The sequence below is a fragment of the Indicator indicator genome, chromosome 21 (assembly GCF_027791375.1).
Source record: "Indicator indicator isolate 239-I01 chromosome 21, UM_Iind_1.1, whole genome shotgun sequence".
NCBI lineage: Eukaryota > Metazoa > Chordata > Aves > Piciformes > Indicatoridae > Indicator > Indicator indicator.
In genome coordinates, this window is record NC_072030.1 from 415,192 (window position 1) to 434,930 (window position 19,739).

A 19,739-nucleotide genomic window follows, 5' to 3' on the forward strand; every position below is an offset into this window, starting at 1 on the left:
AAGGCTCAGCCAGTCCCAACCCCCTGCCATGGGCAGGGACACCTCACACCACAGCAGGTTGCTCACAGCCACATCCAGCCTGGCTGCAAAAACCTCCAGGGATGGGGCTTCCACCACCTCCCTGGGCAACCTGTGCCAGTTTCTCACCACCCTCATGGGCAAGAACTTCTTCCTAACATCCAATCTGAATCTTCCCACTCCTAGTTTTGCTCCATCCCCCCCCAGTCCTATCACTCCCTGACACCCTCAAAAGTCCCTCCCCAGCTTTCTTGGAGCCCCCTTCAGATATTCAGCCTCACCCCAGTTCTCTCCAACCTGGGATTTTTTTGCCAAAACATCACTAGGGCCAACATCATCCAAAAACCTCCCCCCCAAGCAGGCCAAAACCCCAGGCCTCAATGCCCCCTCCCCCCATATCTTCATACCCCTCATGCCCAGGCCAGAACTGACCAGAAGAAATTAGCTCTTCCAAGGCCAAGCCAGGCTGCAAACTCCCCCACCAGAGATAAGGTCTGGCTGGGAGCAGACAGAGGAGGAGGAAAGGGGCAGAGCAGCCTGTGCTGTCCATTTATAAAGGGGCTGCAGGCTTATGGGGATGAAATAACATAGATTACACTTCACAGCATGCCTCCTGGGCTGCCTAGTCCCTGCAGGACCAGACTCTATGGGTCTTAAAACCATAATACCCAAAACTTCCTCCCTCCAGAGGAGGGCAGGTCCCAAACGTGTTTTGAGGAACATGAATTAAGAGATGTTCTTCTAAACACTGCCATGCAGTGACGAGCGCTGCCTAATCCTGTCAGGATCAATCCCAGTCCAGTTTCCCATCCCTTTCATGAGATTCCTTCCCCACTCATGCACACAGGGCAGGGCAGCAGCAGGCACCTGACAAGTTAACTGCTGTGTTCTCTTTCAGCTCTGGGCTGCAGACTTCTTCTGCCTGAAATGCAGCTGCATGGTGCTGGTGGTGGACACCCAGCAAGGCAGCCACAGTACCCTGCCACCACCCTGCCACCATAATGCAATGCTCCCTCACAGTGCACAACTTCCTCCTGATGTCCAACCTATCTCTGCCCTGATCCAGTTCTAAACCATTGCCCTCAGCCTATCCCCACAGCCCCTTCTGAACAGTCCCTCCCCAGCCTGCCTGCAGGTCCCCTGCAGAGATTGAAATGCAGTTCTGAGGTCTCCTGGAGCCTTCTCTTCTCCAGGATGAACAGCCCCAACTCTCCCAGCCTGGCCCCACAGCAGAGCTGCTCCAGCCCCTGATCATCCTTCTGTCCTCCTCTGGACCCTCTCCATCAGCTCCAGGTCTCTCTTGTGTTTGGGGTCCCATATCTGGCCCCAGCCCTGCAGGTGAGGTCTCCCCAGAGCAGAGCAGAGGGGCAGGATCCTCTCTCTCCATCTTTGGCCACACTGCTGTGGATGCAGCTCAGACTGCCCTTGGCCTTCTGTGCTGCCAGTGCCCACTGCTGGCATCAGAGTCCTGCTGTTCATGTAATATCTACAAAGCTCTTCCAGTAATGGTAGCCACTGGATAATGGAATTTGATAGCAAAATATCTTGAAATAAATGGCAGCCAATGGTGCCAGACACAGCCTCTGGCACAGTCTTGCCTCATCACAGCACAACACAGGAAGCATCATGAACCAGAGGGCTCTCTGCACTCCCCAGCTGAAAAGCCCACTAAGGCTATTGATTTGCTAACCCAATTCCTGATGTTCTGGGCTACCACCCCTCATTTTCTTCAGCAGAACTCTGCTCCTTCCCCCCAGCCTGTTTTATCCAATCTGAATTTTATAGGAAACCAGTTGCAGAGCCCTTTTAGATAATTTCTGGTATGAAAAAAATCCCCAACAAATCAAACCCTGTGATTAGAACAAGGAACTGGTTCTCACCAGTCCTCTTTGCCTGGAATGCTGCTGAAGAAACACAGGCTCCCTCGACTTTACCACTAAAACACAAGTCAGAAGGGAGGGGAAATGCTCTTTCCATGGCCTAGCCTGTGTCACCTCAAGTCAGAACATGACGGCTCACAGGCAGGCAAAGACACTCTGCTAACTCTGCAGCTTCCACTGAATGCACCCCAAAGGTGTCCCCGAAGTTCACACAACATCACACAGGCACAGAATATTAGGGGTTGGAAGAGACCTCAGAAGATCATCCACTCCAACCCCCTGCCAGAGCAGGGGCACCCAGGGCAGGACACAGGAACACAGCCAGGTGGGTTTCGAAGCAGTAAACCCGACAGAGGCCACCAAGAAGGCAGAAACCTTTCTGGAAGGACAGGTGCAAGGCATTTGGCTCTACAGAATTCTGCAACTCAGCAGTTTAGCCATTGACAAGAGACAGTCATATCTGTGTGACTGGAATCACTGAAGCACAGAATGGGTTGGCTTGGAAGGGACCTTAAAGATTAGGGGTGCATTAGGAACGAGTATGGCCAGCAGATCCAGGGAGGATCTCCTCCCCCTCTGCTCTGCCCTGCTGAGACCTCACCTGGAATACTGCATCCAGTTCTGGGCTCCCCAGTTCAAGAGGGACAGGGATCTGATGGAAAGAGTCCAAGGGAGGGCTCCAAGGATGCTGAAGGGACTGGAGACTGCCTGGGGAGGAGAGGCTGAGAGCCCTGGGGGTGGTTAGTCTGGAGAGGAGAAGGCTGAGAGGAATCTGATCAATGTCTATCAATAGCTGAGGGCTGGGGGTCAGGAGGGAAGGGACAGGGACAGCCTTTGCTCACTTGTGCCCTGGGATAGGACAAGAGGCAATGGATGGAAACTCCAGCACAGGAGGTTCCACCTCAACATGAGGAGGAACTTCTTCACTGTGAGGGTCCCAGAGCCCTGGAGCAGGCTTCCCAGAGAGGTTGTGGAGTCTCCTTCTCTGGAGACTTTCAAAGCATGTCTGCATGCATTCCTGTGCGACCTGTGGTGGATTCTATGGTCCTACTCTGGCAGGGGGTTGGACCAGAAGATCTCCAGAGGTCTCTTCCAACCCCTAACATCCTGTGATCATCCAGCACAACCCCCTCCTATGGGCAGGGGCACCTCTCGCTACCCCAGGTTGCTCAAGGCTCATCCAACTGAGCTCTGCATTGTATGATCAGCTGGTGAGAAGTTGTTGAGAGTGAGGGTGGGGAGAGACTGGCACAGGTTGCCCAGGGAGGCTGTGGATGCCTCCTGCCTGGAGGTGTTCAAGGCCAGGCTTGAGCAAGCTGGGCTGGTGGGAGGTGTCCCTGCCCATGGCAGGGGATTGGAACTGGCTGAGCTTTGAGGTCTCTTCCAGCCCAACCCTTTCTGTGACTCTAGGATTCTTTACTGTTAGTTTCAGCAATAGTTCTGAAAAAATAGTCTGGCAGAGTTCAACAGATTTACACACCAATACTAAAATGAACATGAGTTATACTCAACAGTTGCTGGCCAGCTGCAAGGCTGCAAGAGATCTCAGCCCTGCTGCCCAGGAAGGTTTAAGAAGTGACATTCATGCCCTTGCTTCAGCCTTGCTGACAGGCCTGCATTTTGTCTCCTACCCCTCTCAGCCCAAGCAGAGAGACATGAGAATGCTGGGGCAGGTAAATGATTCCTGCTCTTGAATCCATAACCATAAGTACAGAATCACACAATGGGAGAGGCTGGAAGGGACCTCTGAGGATCATCCAGTCCAACCTCCTGCCAGAGCAGGGCACCCAGGGCAGGGCACACAGAACACATCCAGGGGCGGTTGGAAAGTCTCCAGAGAAGGAGACTCCACAACCTCTCTGGGCAGCCTGCTCCAGGCTCCAGCAGCCTCACAGGGACAAAGTTTTCCCTCCTGTTCCTTGTGGCACCTCCTCTGCTCCAGCTCACCCCCAGTGCCCCTTGTGCTGTCCTTGGCCATCCCTGAGCAGAGCCTGGCTCCAGCCCTGCACATCTTTATCCCCAGCCATGAGGGCAGCCCTCAGGCTCCTCTACTCCAAGCTCCAGAGCCCCAGCTCCACAACCCCATGGTCAGCACAGGAACAAAGCCTTGCTGCAATGCAGTCAAGTGGGCTAAAGGTCATGGCAAGGTTTAACTGTGTTCTTAAGAAAAGTGCCCAAGGACCTCAGGAGCCTGCTGCAGAACTTGAAATGAAGATCTCCTTTTAATAAGCATCCAAACTAAAATAGCCCTCCAAAATTACAGTATGGGCAACAAGTTGGATTTTAAATATTGTCTCAGTTCTCAACAGGAGAAATGCATAGGAGAGCTCTGTGGTTATGCCATCTGCCCAGCTGGACAGAGAGAAGAGCAGATCATCCCTGCAGCAGTCAATGTCCCAGACCACAAAAACATTCATTACCAAGAACAAAAACCACCCCCCAGCCCTGCCACAGGCACACAGGATGGCACAAAGCAAGCACGGTAAAGCTTCTGCACCCAAGGGTGTGCAGCCTTCTGGAGACTCCAAGACAGGGTTTGCAGAAAGCAGGAATCAGCTTCCTCTACTTAAAAGCAGCCTCCGCAGAAACAACAGCACAGAGGTAGGGGTCTGGCAGCCTGGGCTGCATAAAAAAGAGTGTGGCCAGCAGATCAGGGGAGGTTCTTCTCCCCTCTACTCAGCCCTAGTTAGACCACATCTGGAGTACTGAGTCCATTTGTGGGCTCCCCAGTAGCTACTGAAGAGAGTTCAATGAAGGCTATGAGGATGATGAAGGGACTGGAGAGACCTGGGGTGGTTTAGTCTGGAGAAGGCCAAGAGAGGACCTAAACAATGCCTACAAGTATCTGAAAGGTGGCTCTCAGGATGGAGCCAGGCTCTTTCCAGTGATACCCAGTGATAGATGAGGGGCAATGGATGGAAACAAACCCAGGAGGTTCCACCTCAAGATGAGGTGAAATTTCTTGGTGTGAGGGTGCTGGAGCCCTGAAGAAGGCTGCCCAGAGAGGCTGTGGAGTTTCCTTCTCTGGAGACTTTCTAACCCCACCTGGATGTGTTCCTGTGTGCACTGCCCTGGGTGACCCTGCTCTGCCAGGGGGTTGTTCTGGATGATCTCTGGAGGTCCCTTCCAACTCCTGCCATTCTGTGAATGTGTGAAAATCAACTGGAGAAGCCAGTTGCACAGCACAAAGTGATCCTGTCTCCAGACACCCTCAGCAAAAGTCTCTCTGCAGCCTTCCTGCAGGATCCCTTCAGGTCCTGGCAGGCAGCTGTAAGGTCCCCCTGGAGCCTTCTCTTCTGCAGGCTGCACACCCCCAGCTCCCTCAGCCTGTGCTCACAGCAGAGCTGCTCCAGCCCTTGGATCATCTTTGTGGCCTCCTCTGGACTCTCTCCAGCAGCTCTGTGTTCTTCTGCTGCTGGGGACACCAGAGCTGGAGGCAGGATTGGAGGTGGGGTCTCAGCAGAATTAAGGAGCAGAATCCCCACTCTTGATCTGCTGGGTATGCTCCTCCTGATACATCCTGGTCACAAGGGTGTGGAGTTGCTGATGGTTGGGTTTACACAAAAGAGTTCTTCAAACCCTCCCAGCACTGCTGCTCTCCTGCAGCACACGAATTTAGGAGCTTTATTCCACAGCAGTGTTCCAGTTGCTAGCTATGTGGATTTTATCTGTTTCCATAAACAAGCAGGAAGGGTTCTGGAGAGCTTGCTGTACTTTCTGATTGCATAGGGTTGTGTCCCCCCCACAATGGCAGGGTTTTAGGGAGACAAGAAACTTCCTTCAGCCTGCTGGTTTTGTTTGGCAGCACACAGCATTCAAATCATAATGTCAGGAGGAACAATGAAACCTAGCACTGATCACATCCCATCCCATCTCCACTGGCCTGAATTAGTTCATTTCCCTTGGTCAGGAGATGCCAAAGGATGTCTCTTGAGAGCATGCTCTGGAGGAGACCAGCAAAGCCCCTGGAACAGGTTGCCCAGAGAAGTTGTGGATGCTCCCTCCCTGGAGTTTGGCATAGCAGCATCTCTGACCTTAAGCTTTTAGGAGAGTTACACAAATGCTGCTGGGGCTTGGTCTGCAAGAGGTTTGCATCCTGGTCTCAGAAGCAGGGTCCACATAGGGAGCCTTCTGCTGCACATCTAACTACATCATGATCAGTACCTGAAGGGCTACAGGAGAGCTGGGGAGGGACTTTGGACAAGGGCTGGGAGTGCCAGGATGAGGGACAATGGCTTGGAGCTGGGAGAGGAGAGATTGAGAGTGGAGAGGAGGAAGAAATTGTTGAGAGTGAGGGTAGGGAGAGACTGGCACAGGTTGCCCAGGGAGGCTGTGGATGGCTCCTGCCTGGAAGTGTTGAAGGCCAGGCTGGATGAGGCCCTGAGCAAGCTGGGCTGGTGGGAGGTGTCCCTGCCCATGGCAGGGAGTTGAAACTGGATGAGCTTTGAACTCCCTTCCAACCCAACCCATTCTTGTATCTATGAATTTATGACAGGTGCCACATACAAAGTATGACACTTAGGATCTGTTCAGGCTCTCTGGAATGGTCATGAAATGCTGTTCAGGGTCTCTGGAAGGGTCATGAAATGCTGTCCAACTCTCCAAGAGCAGGCTCTGAGCTCACTCCTGGTTGTTTTGTGCTGCCTCTAGTTCTATCACCTCCCTCAAGCCTTCACATACCAGGAGAGCCAAATGCTTGGATCCAGTGTGGATAGCTCAGTGCACTCCATCTGCAGAGGCTGGGAGCAAGCTGTTTGTGTTGGAGATGACTTTTCTCTGGGCACATTCTTTTAAAGGAGTGTTCCTCAAACCTTTCTGTCTTTTCCCACAGACCACCCATTAAGCAGGCCCCATGAAATCCCCTCCTGCTGCAGGAGCCAATGGCTCTCTCAGACTGCCCTCAACAGCCCTGCAGCAGACCCTTAATTTGGTTACATGGAACAGCAGATTTCATCCCCTCCTAACAGTGCTCAGCAGCTGGAAAGGAGGACAGCCAAAGCCAGCTCTACACAGACCACCAAGCAGCAGGCAGAACATACTCAGAGAGCTGCTGAGAAACTAAACAAACCCCAGAGTGTCAGCTGTGATCTGGGGACACAGCAAGCTGCTGAGATCCCCATCAGACAGGAGTGGCCAGCTCCTGAAGCCCTGTGTTTGGAGCACAGCACAGCTTCACCACAGCACAAAGCACTTCTCCTCTGGGCTGCTTCCTCAGAGGCTATTTCTGAGGGCTGTTGCAAAACTGGCTCTCGGCAACCTCTCCCTGTGCAATGCACCACTGGTGCTCAGCCAAACACTTGTGAGGCCTCCAGCCCCTGTGAGCCTGACTGCTAATGCTAAACAGACTCCCAGCCTGCAGCCCCAGCCCCCAGCTCCTCCTCACCTCAGGTACTCACCCAAGGTTTGCAGAGGTTCAGACAGACGCAGGATGCTGTCCACAGCAGCTCACCTCTTCTCCTGAGAACACTGCTGCCCTCTGTGACTCCAGACCCTGCACATAACAGCCTGAATACAAACAGCTGTCTGCTGGGGATTGAGGCATTTTGGCTCCAGACAGACAGACACCAACAAGATTGGAAAAACAGCACTGTGGAAATGGCTGTCAAGCTGCACATCCTCCAGCCTTAAAGCTCAACTCTTGAGTTGGCTGGAAAGCAGAACCTGCACTGAACTCCAGTGGAGGTTGAACTGAGGAATTCCAGCAAACTGTAGTGACGGTGGCCAGCACCCACCAGGGCTGCTGGAAACCCCAGCCTAGAACAGACACTAAACCCCACAGGGGAGGGGAAGCTTCCCCACCTGTAAGAACACCCAGAAGCAACACCTCCCAGCTCTGCTCTGGGATGCTGCAAGCCAAAACTGTAACCAAATGGAGGAACTGCATACAAAGGAGATTCAATGGTCCCTGGCAGCACAGCAGGCAGCTGTGCTGAGCTGCATCCAGAGCAGGGAGAGCAGCAGCACAGGGAGGGGATTCTGCCCCTCTGCTCTGCTCTGCTCACACCCCACCTGCAGCACTGCCTCCACTGCTGGGGCCCCCAGCACAAGAAGGACCTGGAGCTGCTGCAGAGGGTCCAGAGGAGGCCACCAAGATGATCAGAGGCTGCAGAACCTCCCCTGTGGGGCCAGGCTGGGAGAGTTGGGGCTGTTCAGCCTGGAGAAGAGAAGGCTCCAGGGAGACCTCAGAGCAGCTTCCAGTACATGAAGGGCTCCAGGAGAGCTGAGGAGGGACTTTGGACAAGGGCTGAGAGTGCCAGGATGAGAGACAATGGCTTGGAGATGGGAGAGGGGAGATTGAGAGTGGAAAGGAGGAAGAAATTGTTGAGAGTGAGGCTGGGGAGAGACTGGCACAGCTGTGGCTGCCTCCTGCCTGGAAGTGTTGAAGGCCAGGCTGGATGAGGCCCTGAGCAAGCTGGGCTGGTGGGAGGTGTCCCTGCCCCTGATCCATCACAGACTGCCAGGCTGAGCACTCCCCCCCTCCAGCTACCAAAGCTTTGGTCCTTATGCTGCTGTCCATGTGAGGAACAGATCCCTAAGCACTGACAGTTTGTAACCCTGGGTACAAAAACTCAGGGGTGTGGGCAACCTTCAACCCCCAGTGACTGGTACTGAGGGAACAAGAGGATTGTTCTACAGCATGTGGCACACAAAAAACTGCAGTGACCCTACCACAGCTAGAAGCTCAGCGCAGAATCTCAGAATTTATTTGTTTAGAAGAGCCCTCCAAGCTCATCCAGCCCAGCCCTCCAACCAGCACTGCAGGCTCAGCACCAAACCATGGCCCTAAGCACCAGGCCCACAGCTGCTGGAACACCCCCAGGGGTGCTGACTCCAGCACTGCCCTGGGCAGCTTCTTCCAATGTCTCAGATCCCTTCCAGGGCACAATTATTTCCTCATGCCCAGCCTGAACCTCCCCTCCTGCAGCTTGCAACCATTTCCTCTGCTCCTGTCCCTTGTCCCCAAGGAGCAGAGGCTGTCCCCTCCTCGCTCCAACCTCCCTTCAGGGAGCTGCAGAGAGCAATGAGGTCTCCCTCAGCCTCCTCTTCTGCAGCCTGAACACCCCCAGCTCCCCCAGCCCCTCCTCTAGCCCAGGGGCTCCAGGCCCTTCTCCAGCCTCACTGCCCTGCTCTGGACAGGCTCCAGCCCCTCAATGTCCTTGCTGCAGGGAGGGCCCAGAGCTGAGCACAGGTCTCTGAGGACCCCTTTTGGAGAAGATACCATCAGATACCATACAATTGCTTACAGCGGGCACATTCCCACCTTGGGCAGACCCATGGCCCTCCTGAGCTGACACTGGCATCCCTCCTGCAGCACAGCCACAGCACTGCTCAACACCAACTCAGCCTTGTGTGACCATAGCTGCTCAGAGCACAGCATGCAGGGGCAGGAAGGGACCTCTGGAGATCACCCAGGCCAACCCCCTGCCAGAGCAGGGGCACACAGGAACACAGCCAGGTGAGTTGGAAGCTCTCCTGTGGAGGCTCCACAACTTCTCTGGGCAGCCTGCTCCAGGCTCTGTCACCCTCACACCAAAGAAGTGTCACAGTTTTCTGTGTGAGAATTAATAAGGCACTCTGCTTGTACCCACAAACACTGGAAGACATCCTTTGGGATTTCTGCTATCCTCTGATTTTGGAACAAGCAGAAGAGGTCCTGAAGCAGTCTCTTACGCGGTGCTGCTGCTGGGCTCTGCCAAAAGGCAGTGCTTAAAAATAGGGATGGGGGATGTGGCAGGGAAGAAACCCACACTTGGCTGCTTGGCATTCTGTGATGCAGAGGACAGGAGCAAGCCCTTTGCTGTTGTTATTTCAAATGGAGCAGGCAGGAATTTCTCCCCACCCCCATCTCATGCTCAGAAAAGTTTTGGAACCTCAGAGAAAACTGCAGATTCTGTCCTACTCCTGCCTTGCAGACAAAAGGCTGACTTCCTTCAACACCTAAACACAACTTGTGGAACATCTCACAGCAATCCACGGCTGGAGAAAGCCCTGCAGTGCCCCTTTTTAGATCCTGGATGCCAGTGGAGGCAAGGTTCTTTTCTGGGCTGGGTTTTTTTCTCCCCCAGTTTATTTTATTCCTCCTTGGTTTGGCAGACAGCTGCCTGGCCAACAATAGCAGATTATGCAGAGAGGATGGTTCCAAACTTTGAATGGATAAAGCAGTGGTTGGACAGCACTTGGGAAAGTTGCCCTGCAAGTTTGGTGCAGCACTGGGCGAGAGAGAGGCTGAACAAAGGTGTGCTTGTTCCTGAGCTAAGGGCTTCCCGTTCCCAGCTCCAGTCCAGATGTTAGCTTAACTCCAAAAGATGTGAATCGGGAGAGGGATGCTTGTTCCTGAGCTGAAGTGGTTCCAAATCCTAGTTCCAGCTCCAGATGTTACGTTCACTCCAAAAGATGCAAATCACAGGGAGGCTGGGAGCCTTTGCTGGGAACCTTCTGGTTCCATGCCCACCAAACCTACAATGAACACCCCTGAAAATGTAATCTTTGTGCAGGGCAGAAGAGCACTCAGAGCTAGCAGGGGCTGGGGGCAGCTGCTGGCAAATGGCACTTATTGGAACAGGAGTTGTGGCAGACTCCAGCACAGGTTCCACAACCTGCCATGGTTTTCTGCTGTCGGGTAAGAATCTTCCCAAATCAAACCAAGGCCTGGAAGGGAACCTGCCCCATGAGACTGAGCTTTGAAGGGGGTGAAGCTGGGAGAAGCTTTCAGTGCCAAGTCATGGACAGGACTTCTGGGGCTTAGGCAGTCTCAGGACCATCAGATAGGTAGGAGTTGGGTTCTGTGAGAGCTTGGTAGGAAGGAGGGCAAAAAGATGAAAAGGGTTAAGATGAAGGGACCAGCCTCTTCTTGGTGGTGCCCAGTGATAGGACAAGGGGCAATGGACACAAACTGGAACATGAGGAGAAACTTCTTTGGTGTGAGGCTGCTGGAGCCCTGGAGCAGGCTGCCCAGGGAGGTTGCAGTCTCATTCTCTGGAGACTTTCAAGACCCACCTGGCTGTGTTTCTGGGTGCCCTGCCCTGGGTGCCCCTGCTCTGGCAGGGAGCTTGGACTGGAAGATCTGCAGAGGTCCCTTTCTGCTCCTACCCTTTTGTGATTATTTAAGTTAACAAAATCAGTAACTCTGTGCTTGCATTTCTGTTGCTGCCAATCCTCTATTTGCCCCTTCTGATGCAGCAAGGAAATAGTCATCTGCTCCAAGTCTGTAAATCACTCCTTGCTGGAGATGATTCTGCTTTAGCTAGGAACAGTGATTAAACTAAATTCATTCCTTATGGCTCCTTTTGTCTCTCTAAGGTCAGCTCCTGGCATGCCAGAACTGCATGAAGATTCTGCGCTCCCTTCTCTATTCTTATTCTTCCACAAAGGGCCCTGGCTCTCAGTGCTGTGGAGGCACAGCCATGGCACTTCAGCTCATTCAGCTCCTCTCAAACATCTGCTCAGAGCATGGCCAGGATCTCACTCACTTCTCTTCCACCTTCTGGCAGAAGTCAGCCAAGGGTCAGGAAAACAAACCAAACAACTCATCTGACTTGCTTTATTTGGGGGTTCAAATGAACATGGTACATTGCACATCGAGCTGGAGATTCCACTCCTGCAAGGGCTGAAGGGAAGCCTTTAAAGAGGTGCCACGATGCCACCCAATGCAGCTGTGTGGATAAAAGGATTTCATGTGCCTCTGGTGCAGCAGGAGGTGATTTTTATAGACATAATGGATCTAATGCTCTCTGAGGCATGCCTGCACCCTGCTCCTAATGCACATTAGGACCACTGAATGCTTTAAGTTGGAAGGGACCTTAAAGATCATCCAGCCCAACCTCCTAGTCAGCAGGAACATCTGCAACTAGATTAGAACCAGGGGCAACAGCTTCAAACTAGGGCAGAGCAGATTGAGATTGGATGTGAGGAACAAGTTCTGTACCAGGAGGCTGCTGGAACACTGCAACAGGTTGACCAGGGAGGTGGTTGAGGTCCCATGTCTGGAGATCTTGGAAGGTGAGGCTGGAGAGGGCTCTGGGCAACCTGATCTGGTGGAGGATGTCCCTGCTGAGTGCAGGGGCTTGGACTGGATGAGCTTTGGAGCTCCCTTCCAGCCCAGACCATTCTATGATTCTAGATTAGGGTGCTCAGAGTCCCATCCAACTTCACCTTGAATGTTTCCAAGGCTGGGGCTTCCACCACCTCTCTGGGCAACCTGTGCCAGTGTTTCACCACTACCATCAAAACTATCTCCTTTCTTATATCTGGGGTGAATCTCCCCTCTGCTAGTTTAAAACCATCCTTGTTCTACCAACTACATGTCCTGAAAGGCCACAATAAGGTCTCCCTGGAGCCTTCTCCAGGCTGAACAAGCCCAAAGAGCAGGCAATGGACAATAGATTAAAAAAAAATGCAAGAAATGGGTGAAAAGGTGGCAGAGCTGTGCTGTGCTGTGCTGGGAAGGGGCAGCACTTGAAACAGTTAGGGAGCAGACACAGCAAGGAGTACAGTGCTGGGATGTTGTTGTTGCCACTGCCATTGGTAACCACTCATGGCTGGTTACAAATTACTCAGACCTTCAATCCCCACCTGATCTAAATTGTATCTAAGATATAAATACCTAAAGATAAAATGACTGCTGCCATTCTCTTCAGTGCAACAGCACTTCACTTCCTTGCAAAGCATGTGGCAAACTCAAAATGATCTGAGCACAGAAGGGGAATGAGCACTGCACATGGACTGACTGCATTCACAGCTCAGATTGCATTGGGCTGGAAGGGAGCCTCCAAGGGCATCTTGTGCACCTCCCTGCAGGCAGCAGGGACACCTCCAGCCAGAGCAGGCTGCCCAGGGACACCTCCAGCCAGAGCAGGCTGCCCAGGGACACATCCAGACTGAGCTGGAATGGTTCCAGGGATGGAGCCTCAAGCACCTCCCTGGGCAGCCTGTTCCAGTGTCTCCCCAGCCTCACTGTGCACAACTTCCTCCTGAGCTCCAACCTAACTCTGCCCTGCTCCAGTTCCAAACCACTGGCCCTGGGCCTATCCCCACAGCCCCTTCTGAACAGTCCTTCCCCAGCCTGCCTGAAGGTGCCCTTCAGATATTCAAATGCAGCTCTAAGGTCAAGTCCAACCAGAAACCCAACTCCCAACTCCACCATGGCCACTACACGATGTTCCCACGTTTCTGGAATACCTCCAGGGATGGGGACTCCACCACCTCCCTCGGCAGCCTCTGCCCATCCCTGACCACTCTTGCACATCTCCAACCTAACCCTCCCCTGGCACAATTTGAGGCCATTTCCTCTCCTTCTATCCCCTGAGATTAGGGAGCAGAGCCCAACCCCCACCTGACTGCAGCCTCCTCTCAGGAGCTGTAGAGAGCAATGAGGTCTCCCTCAGCCTCCTCTTCTCCAGGCTGAACACCCCCAGAACCCTCATCTGCTCCTCCCCAGCCCTGTTCTCCAGACCCTTCCCCAGCATGGTTTCCCTCCTCTGGACCTGCTCCAGCCCTCAGTGTCCTCCTTGGAGTGAGGTGCCCAAAGCTGAAGTGCAACAGGGGCTTATGAACCCATTTTAACCCTCACAATGATGAGCAGAGGAGAGGCTTTCCCCCTACATACTAAAGCTGGATGCCTTGCTTGAACAACAACAACAACAATCTATATAATGCCCCAAATGTAAGCCTGATGTGAATAACTTAAAAAACAGACAGAAAACACTTCAAATTTCATTAGTTCGTTAGTGAATAGCAAGAAAATTGACCACGGTGCCTGCACCCTGCCAGCCTTTGAAGCTCTGTCTGAAAGAGAAGACCAAACAACCAGAGTGCTGTTAAAACCCAAGGCAAAACCTCCCTTCTCTAAAACTAGATGTAATCTAGACCACAAAGCTCTTGCTTCTGATGAAACCCTGCATGTTCCTCAGAAACAAGAAAAAAAACAACTACCCAAACCCACCCCAAACAAGCACTAACCTGAAACACCAGCAACAGAAACCCTTCCCTCCTCAAGTCAGGCACTTCATTAATGGTGGGAGGGTTGGGGCTGTGCAGCTTGGAGAAGAGAAGGCTTCAGGGAGACCTCAGAGCAGCCTTCCAGTACCTGAAGGGGACCTACAGGAGAGCTGGAGAAGGACTTTTGGCAAGGGCTGGGAGTGCCAGGATGCAATGGGAGTGCCAGGCACTGGCTTTGAGCTGGGAGAGGGGAGACTGAGAGTGGAGATTAGAAGAAATTCTTTCCAGTGAGGGTGGGGAGACACTGGAACAGGCTGTCCAGGGAGGCTGTGGCTGCCCATCCCTGGAGCTGTTCAAGGCCAGGCTGGATGAGGCCTCGAGCAACCTGGGCTGGTGGGAGGTGTCCCTGCCCATGGCACAGGGTTGGAACCGGAGGTGCAGTTCCAGACCTTCTTGTAAGTCCCTTCCAACCCAAGCCATTCTGTGATTTATGGCCAGAGCCACCTTCCCTCTCCCTACATAAAGCTCTGGAGCATTACCATGGGAGCAGCACCAACAGGCAACTCCTTCCTCAAGCTCACATAGTGCAGAACACAACTGAAGATGCAAATTACTGTTTGTTTTTCTTTCTCCTTTAAAGAGGGGAACTAAAATCCATACCTGCCTGCTATCATCAGTCCTCTATTCCTCCCCATGTGCAATGTCAGTCAGCTGTGCCAGCAGCACAATTCACCTGAGTGACAAACTCACTGCCTCTGGAGGACCACTCCCAGGGGCTGTCTCCTTTGCTGTGACCAATACTTGTAGCTTAAAATGACCTTGTGCAGTGCACACTGCCAGCTCAGCAGGAAGGAGACTCCAAACCACCACATCTTGTAATATCCACTGGAAACCAAGGAAGCCACTCTCATGCACTAAGTACTGCTTCCTGGGACCTGCACCGGGAAGCTCTGAAGCAAAAAGATGTGGTTTAGTTCCTTGCTGTCAGCACATGAAAACCAGCAACTTTCTCATGTTTTCCTTGGAAGTTAGGGCATCTAAAACCTCTCAAGAATGTGTCTCACTGATTACAGCACTATCTGGTTTCCTTTATAAAGCCCTAGAATGCAGCGCATGTTTATAGAGCCATACATCGTAGGGGTTGGAAGGGACCTCCACAGTCTGAGCCCAACCCCCCTGCCAAAGCAGGGTCACCCAGGGCAGGGCACACAGGAACACAGCCAGGTGGGGCTTGAAAAGTCTCCAGAGGAGACTCCACAACCTCTCTGCTGCCTGCTACAGGGCTCCAGCACCCTCACACCAAGCAAGTTTCTCCTCCTGTTCACAATGTTCCAGGTCCTTCAGCATCCTCATAGCCTCCATTGGACTCTCTCCAGCAGTTCCCTGTCCCTCTTGCCCTGGGGAGCCCAGAACTGGACACAATACTCCAGACATGGCCTCAGCAGTGCAGAGTAGAGGGCCAGGAGAACCTCCCTTGCCCTGCTGGACACACTCTTTGTGTAGACGCACACACACACATATGGATACACTTAACAAGGTAATAAGATTTGACATCAAATGACACCAAATATTGCAGAAGAGTACTTCAGTTGAAGGTTTCAAACTGAACTCTTCATTCATCTCCTGCAGCCACTGTCCAAAGCCAAACATCAAAGGGGAGAAGCCCTCCTGCTCCTGCAGAACAGTGAATCCATGCAATTAACCCTCTCCACACTACGCTCTAAATGCAAACACAAGCTCCACTGCCATGCTGCTTCTGCAAGATGCTCCTCCTAGTACCAGGGAGGTGCAGGACACACAACAAAAGACTTGGCAAAATAACAGGGTTGGAAACATGAACAAGACACAGGCTGTGCACCACCTGAACTGCATGGACACATGAGGCCTTCCCTCTCTGACCATCTCTGACCCATCACAGCCTTGCCCTTGCAGTACCACAGTCATTAGACCACAGAAAATATGATTTCAATCTATTTTTGCCTAGTTCCAGCCTTTCTCCTCTCACTGATGCAGGTATTCATTCGTGACACATTTGATGAGAGGGGAGACAAGGGAGGAGGAGAAAGGGAGGGAAGAGAGAGACAAGAGAAAAGCATAAAATGAGAAGTCATGACTGAGCAAGGGAAATACACTGCACCAAACAGGTGGTGAGTAAGGAGGGCACCTGCAGCCCACTCCTCTGGTACAGATTTGTGCTGGCACTGCATGAGGCATGGCTGGAAGCTGGATGCTGCTGAAACTAAAACCACTGAGCAAAATACGCCTGTCCCACTGCTCTACCCTGCTGAGGCCACAGCTGGAGCATGGTGCCCAGTTCTGGGCTCCCCAGGGTAAGAGGGACAGGGAGGGAATCCAGCAGAGGCAATGAGGATGCTGAGCCTGAAACATCTGTGTGAGGAGGGAAGGCTGAGAGCCCTGGGGCTGGTTAGCCTGGAGAGGAGAAGGCTGAGAGGGGATCTGAGCAATGTCTACAAATACCTGAGGGGTGGGGTCAGGAAGGGGCCAGGTTCTGCTCAATGGTGCCCAGGGACAGGACAAAGGGCAATGGACACAAACTAGAATCCAGGAAGTTACACCCGAACAGGAGGAGAAACTTGTTTGGTGTGAGGCTGCTGGAGGCCTGGAGCAGGCTGCCCAGAGAGCTTGTGGAGTCTCCTACTGTGGAGACTTCCAAGCTCCACCTGGCTGTGTTCCTGTGTGCCCTGCCCTGGGTGACCCTGCTCTGGCAGGGGGTTGGAGCTGATGATCTCCATGGTCCCTTCCAACCCCTAACGTTCTGGGATTCCGTGATTGTGAAGCACATCTCTGTGTAATCTGTGCCAAGTGTTACAAACAAATCCCTTTGTGTTCAGGCTTAAAGCAACACCGCTCCTGATGAAAGGGTTCCCAGCAGACCCCAGACCATTCAAACCATGGCATGACACTGCTGCAACCTCGCCTGCAGTGACCACAAACAGCTGCTCCAGGATTCAGGAAGCAACAAAAGAACCACTCCTGGAGCTCAAATTAAGCATTAAATCAGCCTCCAGGGAAGGAATGATATTAAAACGTAAACAGTAAGCTGCAGATAAAGCAAATCCAGGGGGCTGCATGCACCCTTTTGTGTACTATCCAAATAAAGCCCTTTCTGTTAGTGCCAGTTCTACAGCTGGATAGCAGGATGTGCTCTGAGCTTGCCAGTGGACAGGCTTTAGGCATTCTTGGGTTTGAGCATGCACTGACAGCTGTCAGAACTGGAAAGGTTCATTCCATATCAGAAAGCAGCGGGAGGAATTCTGGGCTCACAGTGCCTGCTTTGCTGACACATTGCTGGAGCCAGAGCAACAGGTGGAGCTGGAGCATTGGCAGCATCCCCCAGAGTCACATCCTGCACTTGGCACACGCTCAGCTGAACATGGGAGAAAGGCACCGAGGGCTCTGTCTGCTGGGGACTGATCTGTTCGTTAGTGGTTTGGGATCACCCCAGCAAAAGTTACCCTCTTAGCAAGCAGCAATATTTATGACAGGACTTGGAATAAATGATCACTGCAGGTTTCCAAGCCCTGCTGAATAAAGATAATGAAACACACTCACAGTGGCCACACAGGCAACAATCACCTAACAGCTGGCATCAGACACATCAGGAACCACACCAAAAAAGAAGAGACTTGTATTTTTCTCAGCCATCTTTGCCTTCCTGATCAAAGCTAAAGGTTTGACACTGAACTTGGAGCTCCAAAGTTAAGCTTTCATTGAGAGAAAAGTTGCCAAGTGCACTGAGCAAACACAACTTACTCCCAGTAAGCTCTTCTCAGTGTCCTGCTGATGCTCTCCTAGCAAAACAACCCTGCAGAGCCCATTGCTTTTCATAAGCAGCCAGCACCAGCTCAGACTTTACAGCAAGCTGCTGTTGAAGTTCCTTCTTGCAGCCCTAAGTGTGCCCCCACAACGCTCACCCAGCTCCCACCCTGCCTGCTCTGTTCATACACAGAAGTTCTCCAACTTCCCGTTCCAGCAGGAAACGGGGAGGGGACTGCAGAACTCAGGGCATTCCTTCTGTGCCACTCTGAAGTGACAGCCAAGTTGTGCAGGAGGAGGCAGTGCACGCAGCTGCAGCTCAGAGCACAGCAGCTGACAAGTGGTATTTTTACCCCACCACCCTCCCCTCCTGCCTGCTGATGCCTGAGCCTCCCAGTTTCTCACCAGCACTGGTACAGTCTCCCAGCTGCTGGGAAGCTTCACTGAGGCACCAACAGAGCACCAACAGCCACACACTAAGGAAGAGAGACCTGAAGCCATTTTTGTTTCCAGCACAGACCAAGATTTTATTGATAAAAAGAAAACGAATGTTGAAACAACTGATGCTGGAGTCTCAAAATGAGCAGAGGTGAGAATGTGCAATACAGCTTCTCCCACTTCATGGCCAGGGAACTGAACAGTGGGACCTCACCTGCAGTACCCCCAAGCTCTGGGATCATCAACACAAGAAGTTCATGGAACTGCTGGAGCACTTCTACTTATAGGGACAGGCTGGGAGAGTTGGGGCTGTTCAGCCTGGAGAAGAGAAGGCTCCAGGGAGACCTCAGAGCAGCTTCCAGTACATGAAGGGCTACAGGAGAGCTGGGGAGGGACTTTGGACAAGGGCTGGGAGTGCCAGGATGAGGGACAATGGCTTGGAGCTGGGAGAGGGGAGACTGAGAGTGGAGAGGGGGAAGAAATTATTGAGAGTGAGGGTGGGGAGGGACTGGCACAGGTTGCCCAGGGAGGCTGTGGCTGCCTCCTGCCTGGAGGTGTTGAAGGCCAGGCTGGATGAGGCCTTGAGCAAGCTGGGCTGGTGGGAGGTGTCCCTGCCCACGGCAGGGGGTGGAGCTGGATGGTGGACCCAACCCATTCCATGAACTGTGAATCTGTGTCAGGCTGTGAGCAGCAGGTGCTCAGGTGCAGTGACTCAAGCCCGTTACAGACCCAATCCCTGCAGCAAAAAACAAGCTCCAAGGCTAAGACTGAGCAAGGACTATAATGAAGTCTTCCAGAACACATCCCTGTGGGGAAACCATTCCAAAATACAAACACCCTTGAGGAAGTACTTGTGGAACAGCCGTCAAGGTATGCATTCATCCTCTGGCAAATAAGGTAAGTTCTGTGGCTTTAGAATCTGCACCAGGAAGGTGACAAAGAGGTTCTGAGAAGACTCCTCAAAGCTGAATACTGCAGGACGCCTCCTTCAAAAAAAGAGAACTACCTTCTCTCTCCCTGCAACACTGGATGCAGAGAATCCTAGGAATCAAGAGGCACAAGAAAAGCACACCAGAATCTCTAGTTGGAGCTACCAAGTGCCATCTGCATGGGCACAGCAGCTTTCACACCTGCACTGTGCACTTGCACAAGCACCAGTATCAAGGAGCAAGCACGGCCTGGAGAACTGAGTCAGCTGCAGAAGAACTCTCAGCACTCCACATCCTCCCTCACTGCACACAGACTTCCTCAGGGGAAAAAAAAAAAAACAACACAACAAAACAAAACAAATCCATCAAAACCCCAACAAAAACAAGCCCACAAAAAAACACCACCACCAAAAGAATCCCAAGCAGGCAAGAGGCCAAGGCTTGCAAAGATCCCACAGCCACTGCTCAGAGCAAACAAGGCCCTTGCATCATTCCCCACATGCAACAAGCTCTGGGCTGGCTGAGTTCTGCCTCCCAGGACCGGTGCCAGATGTGCTCTATCTCCAGATGCCAGCAGTTCCACACCCTAGAGATCAGCAAGCAGAGTTATTTTCCATGAGCTGTAATTACTGCAGGAGGCTGGAAAAGGGCAGGATGCATGGAGGTGGTAATCCCCCAGGAAAATGAGTCCTAGACCACTTCAGCCTTGGGCAGAGCACAGTGAACACCTTGGCTTGGCCCAAGCAAGGTGAGATAGAAA

The 19,739-nt window shown here is 52.6% G+C and overlaps 1 protein-coding gene across 1 annotated transcript in view; it reads right to left on the reverse strand.

The window, feature by feature from the left end:
- The window catches only part of LRP5 (LDL receptor related protein 5), a 137,030-nt gene that overhangs the window by 104,086 nt on the left and 13,205 nt on the right, over positions 1 to 19,739 (reverse strand). The window lies entirely within an intron of this gene.